The sequence below is a fragment of the Columba livia genome, chromosome 8 (genome assembly GCF_036013475.1).
Source record: "Columba livia isolate bColLiv1 breed racing homer chromosome 8, bColLiv1.pat.W.v2, whole genome shotgun sequence".
Lineage (NCBI taxonomy): Eukaryota > Metazoa > Chordata > Aves > Columbiformes > Columbidae > Columba > Columba livia.
The window spans coordinates 24,289,994-24,308,828 of record NC_088609.1 but is presented as its reverse complement, the minus strand read 5'-3'; the positions used below and the strand labels follow the sequence as shown (position 1 = coordinate 24,308,828).

The following is an 18,835-nucleotide window of genomic DNA, read 5'->3' as shown; positions in this document are numbered from 1 at the left end:
ATACTGAAAGACAGAAGATTTGTGTTAATGGTTCTGTAGGGTTGTCAGTGATGTTATAGGCATGCTGAAAGAAGTCTGAAGTGTCTAAAAGTTCATTTGTGCATTTAAGTTAGCTCTTATACTGACTTGTTCTGGGTGAGGCCCTCTGTTATTAATACAGTAGTTAAATACTTCAGTCCTTACATTTGCAGAGCAGTTTTTTAGCATGCTTGATAAAGCCAGTAATTGAGTAACACGCTTTTTTTTTTTTTTCTTTTTTTTCCAGAGGGGAGGTTCTTTAACACATTTCAGATTAGTTTTCATTGTTCATAGCACACGTGTGCATACTTTTTCAGCAATTTGAATTCTTCTTGGTAGAAAAAGAATTCCCCAAAGTCCAGATATGTTCAGCTCTTCCCTTGTGTTGGTGAACAAATTGTTCAGTGAAAGCTTGGATTCCAATCAGCTTGTTTCATTTTGCCCCTAGTGAGTTTACGTACCCCAGTCCCAGTGCTCTCTTGGCAGAAAGTTTAGAGGTTTGTCTTCAGATGCATGTCAGTGCTTCAGCTGGATGGGAGGAGAAGGAAAAAAAAAATAAGTATTATACTAATGAAAACCCTCTGGTTTTCATTAAAATGCTGACCCGCTACACTGACTTTGTTTATGGAATTATCTGCCATAAATTTGTTAGTCTGGGTTGCTGATTTTTCTCCACTACAATTTCTGTTCTAAGAGGAAAGTGGCAGCAGTATTGTGTTTCCTGCTGGGTGACAAGAACAAGAAAGGGCTTAATTTCAGGTGTATATATTTTTTCTGTTATTTCAATAGTATTGAAATTTTGGAATAATTACATGTGAGATTCATTAGTAACTTTTCCTTGATTTTTTTTTTTTTTTAGTCAAAACTGTCATTTACAATAAAAAGGGGAGTAGACTGCTAGAACTGCTGTCTGGCATTGTACATAGTTTTGTTACTTTTTACATCTTTCAAAGAAGTGCAGCCTTACAGTGAGCTAAAAATCTAACATTGGAAGATCTGAATTTTTCTTGGGCTTTACTGTGGAGCTTTTGTGTGGTCTTGGGCAAGCAAGCTTATTTGTTGTCTCTACTAGTTGTGTTGTAAAATTGGAACAAAGTGGGGTGTTTTACTTATTTTGCGTTTTTTTTTTTTTTTAATCAAGTTAATATTCTAACAGTAGCTGCATTTGCTGACTACTTCAACACTCCTTCAACATTCTTTAATGTGTAAGTGCAATATAGTGTTTTAAAATGTTAGAAGTAAAACACAAAAAGCAGCAAATTCCAATAACTTGCCCTGTTTCTCTTTGATTGGACTGCCCACTTGAAGTAACTATTTAAAATCCCACTTGAATGGGAAAAATCTACTGTATACTAAAAGAAAGTTTACCATTTTATCATAGTACCTATTTATGTAATGCTTACAAGTATTTGTTCAGAAGGCAGGTACCCTGCAGATCACTTCTCACTAGCTGGTACACAAGAAATAGTACAAGATGCTTTTTTGTGTTTCTGTATTAAGTAAATATGTTTTTAACATTTTGCAATGAAATGACATGTCCTTTATTGGAGTTTGGAGTGTTGTTTTAGTACTGAAGAACTTCTGAAATATGACGGCAGTTGCACTGGAGAATTGAGGCAGCCTTAGTTTTGGCGTACTTGGGGGAAGCAGATGTAAGTGAAGTGATGGAGATGGGTGTGCCTTTTGGATCTTTAGCTGCTTTGTAAACCCTTTGGAAATACAGCATTTGATTGGTGGATCAGTTTTATGATGGGTGCGCAATTCATGTGGATGTGAAAACCTCACTTTGTAATTCTGGTTGGCAGAGTAATAGAGGGGGTTTTCTCTGAATGTGTGCTGTCATTCTTGTACATTTTGTTTTTCTCCTAGATGCTTCATGACTTCCAAAGAAGGTAAATAATGTTTTACTTCTCTAACAATGTTTTCAAATAAGCATTTGTGCTAGGTGACATAGGGTTTTCTTGTGTCTGTGAGTAGGAAAACAATTGCTATGTATGAATGGAAGACAATATTTGTGCTATGATACAGTTGGCTTTCTCTGCAGTAAAGGAAATGATAATGTTTCTAGTGCCCAACACATTTTTTTCTATAGTAAGTGAATAAATTATTTCTGTTGTAGCTATCTGTCTGACATCTAATTGTCCTGCATTTCCCTCCTATTTATATGAAGTCAGTCACAATTAGAGGAATATTTATGGTATTTGACATCAATAATCAGTAGTTGGGGTGTATTTTATGTTTGTATTTCTTCAGAGCCTAGAACCATTAGTCACACAGTGGGCTTGTGTATAAAGACCATCCCCAGTTCCCTTAACTTTCAATTCCAGCAGAAGAGGGGTCATTTTCCAGTCATGCCCAATGAGAGAACTGTGCAAACCCAAGTATTCTTCAGCATGAGGGGCAGTGATCTCAACTGTACCACCTTAAACTGTTTCTTTTGGTAAGCCTAACAAGCGAAGGGTAGTAATATGGGGTGAACCTTGGTCATGTTTGCAGGGGATTAGCACATAAGCAACACAAGAGAATGCAGGAAATACTTGTTGAAATGTACAAGGGAGTGTCGGAGTCTCATGAAAAGCAAACAGTAATCCTTTGGTATAATGAGGTAAGAGACCTGGAAACAGCCAGCGGTGCCCTCGCAAGTAAGGTTAGAGGCTCATGTTTGATGCAATAGAGAAGGATGCAAAGAGGCAGGGAGAGGTGACACTCAAGAAACCTAGGCAGGTGAAATTATAATCTCTCAATACTGGAGGAAAGGGTGGTGTTGTAATTGAGAAGTGGGATGGCTAAGGAATGGATGAAGACTGCAGCTCTTGGAATGGTTAGAGCCTGATTTTTGAAAAATGATGTAGAAATTGTTAACAAGGTTCAGTAAGGAGGACTGATAAAACAATTTTGTTCTCAAGAGTCAAGTATGGGTTCCCTCATCCCCCTTAGACTGCTTTTAGTTAGATCCTAATAGTGCAGGTACTTGTCTGTATATTTAATTTTACCAATATTTGTTCATTTTATGAACAAAGGTCTCACAGGATCAGTGAAACTCATTAATGTGCTTGAGAGCAAGTATTGTATACTGGGAACTTTTCAGAGAAGAAGATTTTTTTATTTTTTAAGAGAGAGGGTAATTGCCAAGCTGATGAGACTTGCAGATGCTCCAGTGACACTGCAGCACTAGTGCATTCTTCAAGGTAACTCTGCAGGACAGTCTCCTATTTTTCACCCTGCCCAGCCTGTCCAGTGTGTTTCTGTGCAGTATATCCTGAGTTACCACTTTGAATCGGAGCTTCCTGACTATACCTGTAGATTGTAGTTACTGCACTGCATTATTTAAATCAGCAAAAATTACTGGTGTTTTGTCATTTCTTAATTTAATGGGATCTCTTTTCAGGCTTATAAGCTTTGACTGCTATAAACAGGGATCTAGTAGAACAAAGATATAGATTAGTACTTGGATTTATGAATTGTGAAAACTTCGCTCTCACATGGTTTAGAATTAATCTCATTAAAAGTTTTATTTTACTATCTGTGGTTTTTATTATCTGGAGAATTTGCTAGACAGTACATGATGACATTTGAGATTTGTGCAGTATGGTCAGGAAGGGGTTACAAATTTATCCGGAGGAGAGGAAGAAAAGGATGAACTTGTGTTGAAAGGTTCTTCAGCATTTTCTAATAAAAATGAGGAAAAAACCAACTGGAATATCTGGTTACGTCTCCTGTTTAAGAAGATGACATGTTTAAAAGAGGAAAAATGAGTTTCTTGAAAATAAATAGTAACTTACCAGGAAAATCCAAATGCCTGGGATTTTTCTACTTTGCAAGCAATGTGAGGGGAATGTAGACCGTACAGTTCCGTGAAACTTAAATAGAAATGTCACCATGTGAGGCAAGCCAAGCAGTTTTGTGAGGTATCCTGACTCTTTGGTCCCATACTCAAACCTTTATTCCCGAAGCAAGAGGTGTGGTGGTCTATTAAGTCTTTAGGTTGAGACTAAGAACTCGGGGTTGTTATTTGTTTTGGTTTAGCTTGATTGCTGCTTTGTTTCGCAAAAGCTGGAAGGCCTTTGTGTTCTTTTTCCTGTTCTCATTCCTGCCCAAGTATTTCATTTGTATAGCCTAGATTTTTTTAAAAACTGTCTCCCTGAGTTTGAGATGCCATTAACATTAAGTAGTTTTTTCCTGACCTCTCTCTAAGAACAAGGGCAACTTCTTTCTAAAATGAGTTTCTTAAAAGAATCGTTTTACTTTGGTACTGGTGCCAGGGAGTGCAATGATTATCTCTTTCCAGGAACAATCTCAGGTACTAGCCCAGCACTTGAGAGATATGAGTGCGATTCCAGGAGTTTCAGCTTTATCTTCTGCATTCCTGAGAGGGTTGTTGCGTGCAACTAAGAAGTTTGTACTAGAAGAAACATCTAGTGAGGGGATTGGAATTGGAGTCTTGTAAAACCAGGAACTGGCTCTTTATGCTAAAACCTTTAGTAGGTGCAAACAAAACCAATGACAGACTGTGCATGCTAGTCATTTAGTTTCACTGAAATTTCAGTAGTTGAACTGAAGTAATTTTTTTAGAGGTTTAAAATGAACTCTTAAAGATGAGATGCTGGTGGTATTTGTGTTTAGTGGTTCTTAGGTAAAACATTTATGTATGGTCTTGATAGACTATTTGCAGTACTTTGTACTTCGCATTTCAAACTTTTATCATGCAGATATAATCAGACCATAAGTCAAACCTGAAACTTGTGGCTTTCATGACTCTTTTTCTTCCTTGGGTCATTGGAAAAGAGGCTGAACTTTTTGCTGACTGCTGCTCATTTGTGGGAAGAGCATCATGCTCCTATATCTCTGAGTTCATCTGACAGTTGTTTGGATGTTGCCTGCGATACTTTTAGACTAGTACCAGTTACTCTGTTAGGAAAACAGCATCGCTTCTCATCATGTCATTTCTTCCTGTCCTTTCTTAGGTTGTTAATTCCTCATACTCCCTACTATGTACCCTCAAACCTGTTAATAATTTCAATAGATATATAGCTGACTTTTCAGTAATTAATTTCATTGTATGTCTGTTGTGGAACACTGTCTTTTCAGTTCTGGTTATATATTTTGTTTTTTAAGCATTGAGCAATGAGTGCATATTTTTAAACTTATATACATTTTTTGTCTTGTTCTTGGAAAGATGGAACATTTGCAGGCTTCATCCATCCTAAAGCAATCAATGTAAAACAATGTTTCATGTGTTGTAAAGGTACACAAATTCAGTCAGCTGCATGTACATAGCAAAAATGCCTTACAGCTCTCCATATCTCTAATTTCTGGTGATTTCCATTATCTCAAGTAGTATGGCATGCAGTTTAACCTCATTTCAAGAATTTTTTTTTGAGATGTTGCTGTATTTTGTAGTCAGCTTATGAGGGCACTTGAAAAATCTGAATAAAAATCTACGTATTCTGTCATAAGTAAAGGGTTTGAGGCTTTGCTTGAAGTGGATCCTTTATCTTTCAATATTCTCTGCCACTAAACAAGCTAATGCAATAAGAAATTTTTTGACGTGAGATTCTGTTTTTCTTTTTCCCGAAGACAATTTCTTTTTATCTTCATTTGCTGGAAGTTCCTAACAATTTGCTTGCTCCATTTTTAGTTTGTTTAGACTATCTTCTTATGTTACTTTCATTCATAATCTTTTATCTCTTTAGAATTACAGTTCATTCAATTGCTTCAACAGCATTAGCTTCTGTATTCCACTTGTTAATAACTTCTGGTTTATGAGGAAATTAGAAGAATAAAGAGTTGGCATGGCAAGTTAACAATGAAGTAGAAGTCATGCACAGTGATGTGTAAGAGGGTCATCTTCTTTTGGGGTACAACGTGCTTTCTGATGTGTGCAGTTTTCTTCAGGGCTTTGTATGACCTATGGTTTATCATCTATATCATGTGGTATAAGCATCTCGAACATCTTAAAAAGGTGTTACTGAAAGATTTACTGTTAATATTTCAGCAGTCTTTCATAATCAGAGTTGCCATATGAAGAACTTTTCATAGCTGTCATTGCTTTAGCATATATTTACCGTTGTTTCTGCTCAAAAAAGTTATGTGGTGATTTAGTGTGCAGTTCTTGAATTTGTCTTTTGGCTTTAAACCTTAAGACATTTCCAGGAAAGCTGTATTTAATAGTAGCTGACACAGAAGGTAGCACGGCTCATTCAATTACATTAATCTGGCTGGAAACAGTTTACTGTTTCAACTGCAAGTACTTTATTTGAATTACATTTCGTATGCTCTTACCCTGCATTAATATTAGGAATCCTGAGTTACATCTTGAGAAAAACACCTTTATTCAGTATTTTCTCCGTGATTTTATATGCCTGATTTCACTTCTGTATTTGTATACTAGTTGTGCATTTACTGATGTTGTGGCCCAGTCTTACTGCTATTCGGTATTATGCTGCTGTTACTGGGTATATACTTGTTTCCATTTGAGTTCTTTACCTATTACATTTGTTCTATTGCAAAAAAGCTCTTATTAGTTTACAAGTTACAGCTGTTAAAATGGATTGTTTCTAAGTCACCCAGATTCAGAAATCAGAGATGACTATGCAGATGTGCTGGAAAATGTATTGTGTAATCTCTCCAGTTGTTTTTTGAAATGGGGAAAACTATTTTGCAACATGGTGAAAAACATTTTAATTAATGTTTTAGTTTATTGTCGAGTTTGGAATCCTTGATGTGAGTTGTTTGCAGAAGTCATGAGCAACAAAGTTCCATATCAATCAAAACACTATATAGGCTTACTGAAAACTATGATTATTAAGATAGTAGTATATTGTATCTCAGTGTGATTTTAAAATGCAAGTAGAACAAATGAAATTAGTGATGATGACAACCATAAAGATGGATGCTGAGAACCATAGCAGTTTAGAAAGCATGAAGTTATTTTTAAATTGTTCTCTTGTTACTAGTGATTGTGTTTATGAACTGGCTGATACATTTGATTGTTGTGTGAATGAACTGGTTTGTGCAATGCTAGAGATTCAAGTATTTACTATGGGTTTGTGCTACTATGTTTTCTTGAGAGGCCTAAAAATTTGGCTCTGTATGTGATGAAAAAACGAAACTTTAATTTTACTATCAGCAGCGCATTTTCAATTGTAACAGGTTCATATCAAATGAGTATTTCCAGCCCAATGGAATAATGCAAAGTAAGTAGTAATGTGGGCACGTCTCTTCCTGAGCAGCTAAACGAAGTTTCTCCTCTGCCTGTCTCAACTCATCTTCTGCATATGCGACTGTTTTTGTCATATCATTGTGCGATACAGAAGAACATTCAAAACTTAGCCAAATATATTTTGATAAATGATCTTTTGAAATTTTAAATATTCAGTATGTTTCTGAGACTTAGGGGATCAACAGTTACAAATAAAAACCATTCATGACAGTGTTCTTCTTCTTTGCAGCAATGATATGTAGTTGTTCTTGGACTCTTTCTTACTCGTTTTGCAAATAATTATCTTCAGAAAAATTGACCAGCTAGAGAGTGTCTTTAGTTTCTTTAATTTGCCATTATATGTTAAAGATGCATTGAATTCAGTTACTGACACAGATAAGCAAATGACTAATTAATTTTATTTTGTTTTTACTTATTTTCTTTTTAAAAGATAAGCACGGTTTTACACATTAGTGTGATGAAATATTATAAAAAAGAGATACTTAGGGGAAAGACACTGCTCGTGCTTTTTTTCTACCACAAAATCCAGGTGTGTTTTTGATTACAAATAGGCATGCTTTAGTCACTGATTTGAAAATGGTTTTGCTGGGATATAAAGTATTAAGGCTCCCCAGATATTAAATGTAAATTTTCAGTGGGTTTTTAATCAAGCTGATAACGTTAAAACCAAAGTTAAAACTCCCATATGCAATTAGATGGTTTCAGTTTTATAGTCAATGTAATAAGAAAAGACATAACAGTTTTAATCAGTGTAAAAGGAACTGTTTTGTGGTTTTGACATTATTTCATGTTTTATTCAATATTTGAGGCTGTTTCTCAGAATTTATGTAGCATTTTATGGCAGTTCCTAGAACATTGATTATTTACTGAGTTTTATCACTTATTGTTTAATATTTTTCTATTTTAATTCTCTGAGGACTTCATGAAATGAGTACTCAGTAAAGGCATGGGTAGTGCTTCACCCTGAAGAATGAAGATACAAATAGTTTTTTCAGTATAGGACATAAAGAATGTGATGTGGCAATGACATAAAATACAGGAGAGTTTCCACGTCTTTAAGCGAGAAAAAGACTGTGCCACTTTCTTGTGCTTGGAGGTCGATGTGGAATAAGGGGTGTTAGTTTTATGGGATTCTTTGGTTAGAACTGGATTTTGAAAGGGAAATACTGTGAATCATAGTGACTTACTGTGCTAATCTGCAATTGAATTTTGAACTACATCTCCAGTGTACTGCCAAACACTTTTTTACTGTTTGGCTCTCTATTATTTCTGATTTGGTAATAATGAAAAGTCACTAGGAAAGAGACCTAATAATTATTTACTACAGTAGCAGTTTTTCTGTGGCTGTCACCAATGCATCAAGCTGCATAGTGCTTAAAATGTTGCTGTTAAATCGGTTTTCCAAACTATTTCTTGATTAGGACAGAGAGAAGCTTCTTGGTATCTGCTTATTAAGTGAAGTTATGTCAGTAGGGTAAATAGTGCGAAAGAGGCTTAAAGAAGGAATTAAAAGGGAGGCAGTGGACGGCAAGATGCTTCTGTTCCAGTCACAAATAAGGTACCCAGATTTGATGCTTGTTTGTACCTTTCTGATCTCCACTATTTCAGTGTGAATACCCCTTATTTTTATTAGTTCAGTCAGGAAGGCAATAACTGCAGAAGGTAGGCTCCTGCTGAAGGACCTTTTCATTTCTACATTGACTGCTGGATTTGCTCTCAAAAAAATTTGTCTCTTCAAAAAGAAATGGAGGCAGGCTAGTGCCTCCTATTGCCAGATGTGACCCTGTTCCGTTTTTTTCTTCTGTCCTGAGTACTATTTGTCTTGCTTCAGAAATATGTGCGCTGATTATGCTATACAGTTACTTGTTTTCACTATCGAACTCCTGCAGTGGTGTGGATTATATTTATGGAGCCTGTTGTCTTTTGTAATATGGATGTAATTGCTGTGCCGGATTACAGAAACAGTATGAAATTGAGCTGGTTTGAGTTTGGGCTTTGTATATGTCTTGGAAAGGAGAAATGGAGCTGTGACAGGTTAAAAATGTGGGGGTTTGTATTCAGCTTTTGTGTATGAACTTCAGTGACCAAATATGCTGTAATAGGGTTCTTTTAAAACTGCTTTAAAAATGTAACTTTTAAAATGGAAGTGTATATGCTTATGGTTAAATTACATCGCTACAATAATTTCCTTTGTAATTTAAGGTATTTGGGCAGGAAAAATACCTTGTTAACCTGGGTGGGCAACAATAGGTGTTTGTTTTATTTGATCTTGCAAAAAAAAAAAAAAGTATGTTTCTACTAGAAAAAGAAATTTTGTGAAGTCTGTGGTGAGGTATGAGAGGACTTTATATTTCTAGGATTTTTTTATTTCTAGGTTTATGTCTTAAAAACTGGGGCAAACTGACACAGAGCAGAGTTGTGTTACATTTTAATGATAAGCTATCTGAATCACAAAACCTTGAAAAATTGAATTTTTAAGAAGATGCCAGTAATAACATCTGATTTTAATTTAAATTCTTTATTCAGTTATGTTAACGTTACTGCCAATTTTGCTTCGAAAACAGTGAGTGCAGTAGATTGCGTTGCGAATAGAGAATGATTTTTCTGTGTTTGTATTGTTTTGTGATTTTGTTTGGTTTTGATTGTTTTGTCGTGTCCCCCCACCTGGTGTTATCTTTATCTGAAATAATGTTTGAAAGAAGATGGGAAGGCTCTAATTTACTGTTATGTTACTTTACTGTTAAGTATATGGGTCTGTTTTTATAATTGAGTTTGCAAAGTATTTACTGTTGTTGTCAAGATATTAATGAAGGGTAAAAGATGTGGCTTGTATATTCTTTCTCTTGAACGCTAAGATATTCACAGGTGGCACTGAAAAGGGAAGTTCACCTTAGATTAGGACTTTTTGCAGAAAAGTCCCCATGTCCATTAAATTGACAAAACCAAACAGCAGACAGTGCATCAGTTAACAGACGAGCCTTCCAGCTCTGTAGCTGTTTACTTAGCCAGTCCCCAGTGATCTCTGATCCTCCAAAGTATTGAACAGCACCTGCTCCCATTTAATGGGAAGTGCGTGTGCTCAGAACAGTCTGTGGCGATTAATTCAGTTAATATTAGCAGCCTTTCCTAAAGAATAAAAGGCAAATGATTCAGTTCAATACAATTGAGCTGATCAGAATACCTCTTTATGGATATCTGACTCTGAGTGATTTAGAAGAGCAAATACTTGTTGATGATCTGTATAGTACAGCTGTATCTTTTGAATACCAGTAACAACACGTGTAAGGTACATGGCTTCATCTTAAATCTATCTGATGGGAGCTGATAATAGCACTAGGAAGTAGCTTCCTATATTGCAGTTGCATTCCCAGTGTTACAGTGTACCTCCATTAGGAATAGTGAGAGTGGTTGAAACAGCTTATCAAAGCTATACTAAATAAAGAGATTCTGTTTGGATCTCTATGTCTTTGTTTAAAGGTAAAAGATTCACATTTACCAGAAGATCAAGATGTGTTATTTCAGTACCAAGTTCCTGTAGATTTACTGTGTATTTTAATTGCACCTATTGTGAGAAGCAATCTAAAAGTGAACACCAGGATATGTTTGTTTTATTCCTGTACTGTGAGTTGTATGAGTTCATTGTTTACTCCAGTTACTGTTTAGAAGTAGTGCCATGAAAAACATTTTGTTTAAGGATGCGTTGACTTGAGTTTAATATTCTAAATAATGTGCACCTTTATTAAATATGTATGAGGAAAGTTATAATGGATATACCTTGCTCTCTGTGGTTTGAAACAGTGAAGTTCTGCTGCTGGTGCTCAGTGCTGGGATTCTGTATAGATATTGTTGTAATATGTTTGTACTAATTGTCAGAATGACAAACAGCATGATTCAACCCACACCAAACAAGTTTTTCTGCTTTCCACTTATTCCCCTGAGATAAGGCTTAAATGTGCATCCTGTAACATGAAATCCTCAAATGTGACACACACCATCTTGATTCTTCTACATGGGATTTGTGCACCCTATTTGTTAAACACGGTTTTAAAGTCAGTTAAGAATGATATCCTCAGAATGGTCTGCTTAAGAGCTGAGCAGATAAATACAAGGAAGTGATATTTGGATGCCAGGGAAGTTGATACTCTCCCTTCTTTTTCACCTCCCCCAGCTGGCAGAAAGTACTTCCTCCTTTTAAATTTGTGTCGCTTGCTGTCACAGTCATCTTGGCTTTTTGGAGAGTTCAGACCTATGGCTGTCATAGTTCTGAACTATAGTATGGTCTATAGTATAGACTCCGACTAAGTTATATGCAAACGAGTAGTTATTTTATTTTTGTCACATTTCAGTGCAGTAAAACTTTCACTAAAAATAGTGTAGCGTAATCTGGGTTTCATGGTAGTCCAACTGGACATACTGTTACACAGCTTGTACAGAGTTGTGCATGTACATGTAAAGGGATGGAGATGTAACTTGATAAGCAATGACTGTGTCGTGCAAAGCAGAGGACACAGGCTTATTGCAACAGAATGCACAGCAAACCATGTGGAATTTGTTTTCTTCCCAATTTGTCACGTAGGGCATTTAGGTGTTCTGGAGTATTCAATTTGCAAAACCTTTATCTTTCTCCTGTTGTCTTCTCTGTAGCTCTCCCTTTGTCATTACACCTCCAGGGTAGTAAGCTACTGCTCTCCGGGAACATTTAGCTTTGCAACAGCAATATCACTCCCTCCTTTTCACTCCCCTAGTGTATGGAGAGGAAAAAAGCCCAGTATGCAAGCAGTGCGTACTCTGCCCGTTGGATGTTGTGCCAGACTGGCCAGGGCAGGCGCTTAACCCTTCTCCAGAGAAGCTGGCAGTAGCTAAGGTCTGTTTCCTGTTTCTACAAGTTTTTAGAAAACAGATCCTCTGAAATGCAAAAATAGATTGTTGAGTCACATGTGCAAGAACTAGAGAGTGTCAGGGCTGCTTGCCCATTCTGTTTCCTGTGGATGCGTTTTTAATAATATTGTGGAAGTGTCTGTAATTTGTGGAGAGGCATTTAAAAATTTTTAAAGTTTTCAGAACTTCACCAAGGGATTGCTTAGATATTCACTAAGATATTCAGCTTGTACACTGAGTGTCAAACCCTGTCAAACCAAAACATCTTTTCAAACTGAAGAATGAAATGATCCTTTAAATCATTTTCCCAAAATAAACAACTTACAGCATTGTTTTCCAAGCCACATACTTTGTTCTTGCAGATTTTCTGCAGGCGCACATTAATCATGCAGTAAATGTGCTGGTTTTGTACAGAACTTCTGCTTGTTATGAGGCCTTGTGTGACTATTCAGTGTTCTGCTGCTCCTTTGTGCAACCCCGCTGCCTTATACTCCATCTTACTCCAGTGTCACTGTAAAGATGGGATTTTCTCCAGGTATTTCTTACAATGAACAACAGCATCTCTAAGCATTGTACAAACGCTAATAGTTTTTTTTTTTTACTGTGATGGGTCATTTCACGCTTCATTTATGGTTTAACTTGAAGTCTTCTGGCTCCTTTTGCAAGTGACGTAACTGGGACTAAAATGCACTTAACGCTTCTGTCTGTTAACAGTGAAGACTCAGCAGGTCCTTGCTTTCTGGCTTGGCTATGGTGAAAATAAGATTTTTTGCTGTTTAGGGGAATGATCGTAGTTATGTCCTTTGTATGTACAAGGCAAGTGTAATGCTGTCCTTGTGTTCAAGTGTCAGCTATTGTAATCCAGTAATGCTTGAAAACGTATGGTTTGTGATCTGCTGTTATCTTGCACAGAGCTGTTCAAAAATGGTCTGATGTTTGTTATAGTAGGAGTTAAGCGTAAAGTAAAACTAGGTGGAGAATTAGTGCTTCAGAATTAAGCTTTCGTTCAAATGCAAATAGGACTCAAGTATTTTACACATCTTTCTAAAAAGCGTATGTGAAAAAAATCTGGTTAATCTTTTTAAATCAAAAGTTGTTTAGTAAAACAAATTTCCTCCTAATTAAAAGTTTAATGAGATTAAGGGGCTATTTGAGAGCTAAGTGAATGGATTCTGATCCAGTTTGCAAAGTAGGATTTCCTGGTATGTTTGTATTCTACAAGCAGGGATGTATGATTAGTGATACCTGCTTTAGATGTGTTTGTATTTTTCTCCAGTGGTGGTGGTAAGGAAGTCCATTCTGTTTGCTTGGGCTAGAGTGTCTTACCTCCTTGCTAACTTGTAGTTAAAGATGTTAAATTAAAGCTGATGCCTACCCTGGTGGTTTGTTAAAAAGCAGGATGTGAAGGGTGCCTGGAGCCCTGTTGTGGCTGCGGTGTACCACTTGGTAGAACTTGCTGAGGAGGAGAAGGTGCAGAGTGGGGCAGGCGGTGAGTGGGAGTCCCCTGAGAGAAATGGAAAGCAGATCCATAGGTAAACTTGTTTGCCTCCTGATACAGTGAGGTGGATACACTGTTTCAGTTCATATAAAGATGCCCATTCAGTAATTGAAGAATTCTGGAGACAATTCATAAACTGGGCGAATAGGAGTGGTTGTTGAGATACCCCCCCGTCACAGCATATTCCTTTCCTCTCTTGTCTGAACTTTGGTGTTCAGTGTCCCAGCTGGGAACTGTTTCAATGAATTTGCTCCACTGGTAGAAGGAATGCTGTTAAAATCTTGTTAGTCCAGCTGATCCATTCAGTGGCATGAGTGAACTGGAGTGCACAGCTGTCATCTCTAATGCCCGTCCTTAATGTCTTTCACCTGATCTGATGCAGAACTTTTTTCTGTTGTGATTCTGGCTGCTCATTCCAAAAGCAGTCACAAACATTTCTATTCCTGTTCTGTCTGTGAAAGCTTCCTGCACTTTCTGTCCCAGCTGTGAAGTTGCTAGCCGCCAAACCAGACGTGCCCTCCTGCCACACCTGACTTTCCATCCCTTGCTGTTGCTCTGAGGAGATCTTTAAAGAGAAAAGCATAAACTTTGTATTTCTTTTCCTCAGTTGTGGCTCTCTGTTTCTAGCTTCACTTCAGAAACCTGATTGCTGTATATATTATCATACAGCATGGCATATACCTGTAACTTTCTTTTTTCAACTTAATCTCGGAGCACTTCTGCTTTGTTTCCAGTGTAGCTATGGCTTTTGGTGTTGCCGCTCAGAACCTTCTCATTGATATTAATCTTCTAGTCTACAGAATGCTTAACCTTTAAGTTTGCTAACAGCCACATTTTTTCCACTCTCTTAACTTTAATACATACATTGTTTTCAGAGATGAATGGGGTATAATTTGTAGGTTAGTCTGGAAGCTACAATCCAGAACCGACAGAAAGCAGGAAAGCAAGACACTTTCTATTTTGTTCTTGGTGTAGAAACAGTTCTTTTCTAGCTTTTAGATTTAAAACTAACAGGATGTTTTTAAAAAAATAAACTACTGTTTAACTGGAAGCAGCTCTTGTCTGCGTGTTAGGAAGAAGCACATTACAGTTGCAAGAAAAAGAGAAAGACCAGAAGACCAAATTGGTAATTACAAAAGCATGCAGGCTGGAAGAGAGAGGAGCGATAATCAGTTCAGACAGTAAAATAGAAGAGCTATTCTTCTAGGATAGGAAGCAGGAATGCATAGAGACAAAAGTAGAAAAAAAACCCAAACAATTAGGCACTGAAGAGCTTTCAAAGATCAGAAAAGCTGAAATATATTCTCAGAAGTAGATTTGCGTAACATAGTCTAATAAAAATACAATTTTATAATTAATTTGTTGTGAAGACAAATAGGCCGAGGTATAGTATATTTTACTGGTAACAAACACCCCCAGCTCTCCCCCCGCCCCCAAACAAACAAAAAACCACCACAAAAACAGGAAAAAAAAAAAAGCTGCAAAATATTTGACAGAAACACTTCAGATATTTCAGGATAAGAGTTTCATACTTCGCATATCTTAATTTGTGAAGTAGTTGCTTTTATAATGTTTTGTAACTTAAAATATTTAACTTACTGAAAAGAGTTGAGTCTTTTTGTCTTCTGCAGTACTGCTGACTCAGGAAGCAAAGACATTACGCAGAATTTAACCTGTCATTTAAATTTATCCGTAATTCAGGTTCATTTGAGAAACCCTCATGGGCTTTAATTGAATAAACAAGAACTGCTATGATCAGTGTAGAGTTATATCATTAGCCACATGTTCTTAGTTGGATTACTGTGGACTTGTGCTTGTGTGGTCAAGTAATTTGTTACTTTTCCTAAGTGATAATAAAATACAACATTTCTATCCACAAATGCACTGAGGCTTTTTTGATGCCAAATGTTCTGGGTTTTTCCCCAAACAAGACCCAATTCCTGCTTTTCCATGCTCTGAACACTATTGGCGGAATACTGTTAGACCGTAGTATGTGTTCCCTTACACTGGACTGTGCAAGTGTTAAGAATTTAGAGAGCAAAATGTGGGATTCAGTTTTTAATTTCCCACTGACTAAACTGGAAGTTTAGACTGGCCGAGCTATGCAGCCCGGAGAACCAAGAATTGGGGAAAGAAGCTGATCTTGTGCCAGTGCTTCAAAAGTGCAAATCAGATCACTTGGGTAAGTGCAGACTAAAGTTACGGTCAGATGAAAGTATGGAAATAATGATATACAATTGAGTCAAAAGAAAATAAAATGATGGTAGTGTAATTAATTCAAAGTGTCATGATTGGAAATAAAATGTTTTATTAAAGAATATATTTTAAATATAGTGTAGATTTCAGTAATTTAGTTTGCTTAAACTTGTATGTAGATGCAGTTCTGTGTTTAATAGGTTTCTTAAGGCTTTCAGCTGTGTTGTCTGGAGATGGCCAAAATGGAGGTCAGTGAAATGGAAACTAATCAGCAATTTAATGTTGATGCAGTAAATTGGATTTTATTGTAAAGGAATCAGTAAAACTTTTTTACAGAATTTGATGACACAATCTTAGCTTTTAATGCAGGTAGAAATGCTTTCCAAAGTTGATGAAAGCTGAACACTAACCCTTTAAAATTTCAGTCTGGTTTAATGCCTTTTGCTTGTAACCACTGTATAAAATAGTGTCTGGACTAGCTGCTGATAGCTTTAGGAAGACTAAAGGTTTGGTATGTATGCTGGAGCATTCTCTGCTCACTCATCCCTCTGAAGAGATTCTCTGTGTAGGTGAGTTGGTGGTTTTGTGTTTTGGTGGTTTGTTTTCTTTTTCATTATTGGTTCTTGAGGCTTGTTTGGGGAAAAAAAACCACAACAGGTATCTGTAAGAGGAGAACAGATGGTTTAACCTAGGAAAGGCTGTTTTGTCTTTGGTGCAAATTTCATTCAGCTCGGCTCCTTGATTTGACGCTTTAGCTATTGTAAGTCTTCCTGCTATCTACAAAAACCTGATAAGTTTAGAACTTCATACATGAAGTTTTCATAACATTGATCTGTGGTTCCAGTAAATAATCTGGAAGTAGAATTTAGGGAGGTAACATTTCTTTTGGAATAGTCTGTGTTGACCTACTGCAAATTTTTTTGGTGAAGTGTCAGATTTGTTTGTTTATCATGTAGGGACTTTGCACTACATTCCAGCTTTTGAGTGGGCAGTTTCTATTTAGGGTCACCATGCATTAGTTGTCATTAATCAGTTTAATGATACTCAACTGCAGTTTTAATAAAGTTTTTTACAAAAATGCCTGCTCAGCTGCTAAGAAGTATGGGGAGTTACTAGACAAACAGCAATATATATATTTGCCTTGGAGTATTCTTGAGAACATACTTTGCCATCAAGGTAGATATTGTAGGATGTACTTTCTTAAAAAAATTGCCTTTTGCTCACAGTTTTCACATTTCTTATAAAGGAGTCAGTCAAATTAATACACTGATATATTTCTTTTGAAATTCCACGCTTAAATTTTATTGCAACTCTTTGGTCCATTTTCTTGTCTGTACAGTACTGCCTGATTTTTCTGCTTATATATATTTTTTTTCCCATTCAACATATCCATTGGCTTGTGTCTCAGTGCATTAATTTGATTTCCTTTATAGCAGTGTGGAAGATTTTCTCCTTGTGTTTTTTGGATGAAAAGGAAAATTTTGCTGAATAAAGACCCAGAGCTCCAACATGGGTCCCTCTGGAGAGAAGTTAAAAGGACCATGAGTAAATTTGTGACTCACCTCTACAAGCTTTTCTGGGAAGTCCATTCCCTTCTCTGTATTCATTGATGTTGCCTTTATCTTTTGCTCATTGATCTCAGTGTCATTATTCATCAGTGTAAGGTGATTTTTGTGACTGCAGACTCTCATTCACTGGTTTATTGTTTATAGAGAATTTGAAAATTGTGAAGCTGTGTTTGCTTAATGTATTTTCTTTGTAAATTGAGAGCTCTGTTCTACATCCATGACTGAAGAGGCATCATCAGCATATCCAGTGTAATCCAAATAATCAGTTTTTACATGAGAATTTATTATAGTGTTTTCATTTTGAATACAAATCTACAAATCATCTGTAGTTTTTGGTGACTTTTTGTTTGCTTGTGGGTTTGTTCTTTTTTTAGGCATCCAACTTTGGTCATTCATAGGGAACATATGGGTTGTTTTTTTAAATTCCAGTAAATGTGGACTAATGGCCCACTAAGTTAGGTCAGCCATTCCTTGTCTAGGAGATCATGAACACATCCATAAGTAGTTCCATAGATGTCAGTAATGGTGGAGGAGCTGGGCTAATGTAAAAGTCCGCAGAGCGGTGAGGACAGCTAATGGGTTTTATTACTTTTCTTACACAGGAGTTACTCCACTCAGGTTGTTCTGTGTACGTTCGATGCGTGTTTTCTCATAAGGGAGAAAGAAAATTCTTTCTTCCCTTGAGGGACTCTGGGATAATCTTTGCCCAGAGCATACCGATTCTAGAATTACATGAAGAGGAATTGAGGAAGGCAAGAGATTTTGGCACTCGGTAGGGGATGAAGCACTTGTAGTAAAGCATGAGGGGAAAATAGCATGTCAAGTGTACTCACTTTTTTCCATTCCAGTTTTGTATTCATAGAAGAGAAGGAATTTTGACCAGTAGAGTCCTTTTTTGTTGGAACAGAGTGTTTGGAAAGCCATCCTCTCTGGTTACATGTTTGGAAACATAAGTAATGTGGTGTTCCGTAATGCTAATGAAACCCTAGCAGCAAATGGGAGCTTTGTGGGCTGAAGAGCCTAAGTAGGACAGCAGAGGCTTTGTTTGGCTGTGCGCTGGGGGAAGTCGCTTCTTAATGGTACTGGATGTTGGCTTCAGGCAAAAAGCACCTTTTGGAAACTTCTTTTGAATGCCAGGTTAATGTTGTCAGAGGAATTACAAAACTGAGTAGAATATTAAAAAGAAAGGCTTCTCGAGATTGATGATGTATTTTTATGTATATATGCAACAGTGGTTTGACTCTGCAGTATGGTAACTGTCTCCCTCTTCCCACAAGCAAACAATTCATATGCAGCTTTTCTAAACCCAGCAAAGATACTTAGTGTGGACATGTCCAGCTGGTGTAAGGTGAATGCATAACGCATCAGAACAATAAGAGATATAGGCTGTGATTTCCCAGATATATTAAAATTTGTCTTTAGTCCCACTCCTGTTGGTGGTCTCTCTGGTGAAAC

At 36.7% G+C, this 18,835-nt stretch overlaps 1 protein-coding gene across 10 annotated transcripts in view; it reads left to right on the top strand.

Moving 5' to 3' along the window:
• The window catches only part of FNBP1L (formin binding protein 1 like), a 58,422-nt gene that overhangs the window by 11,144 nt on the left and 28,443 nt on the right, over nt 1-18,835 (top strand). Inside the window, exon 1 of one of the 10 annotated variants that reach the window (XM_065071147.1) lies at nt 1,892-1,910. The exons of the other annotated variants lie outside the window; for them this stretch is intronic. The gene's annotated coding sequence lies outside the window, so the exon portion shown is untranslated. Of the gene's footprint in view, nt 1-1,891; nt 1,911-18,835 lie in introns of those variants that run through there. 10 annotated transcript variants of the gene reach the window in all.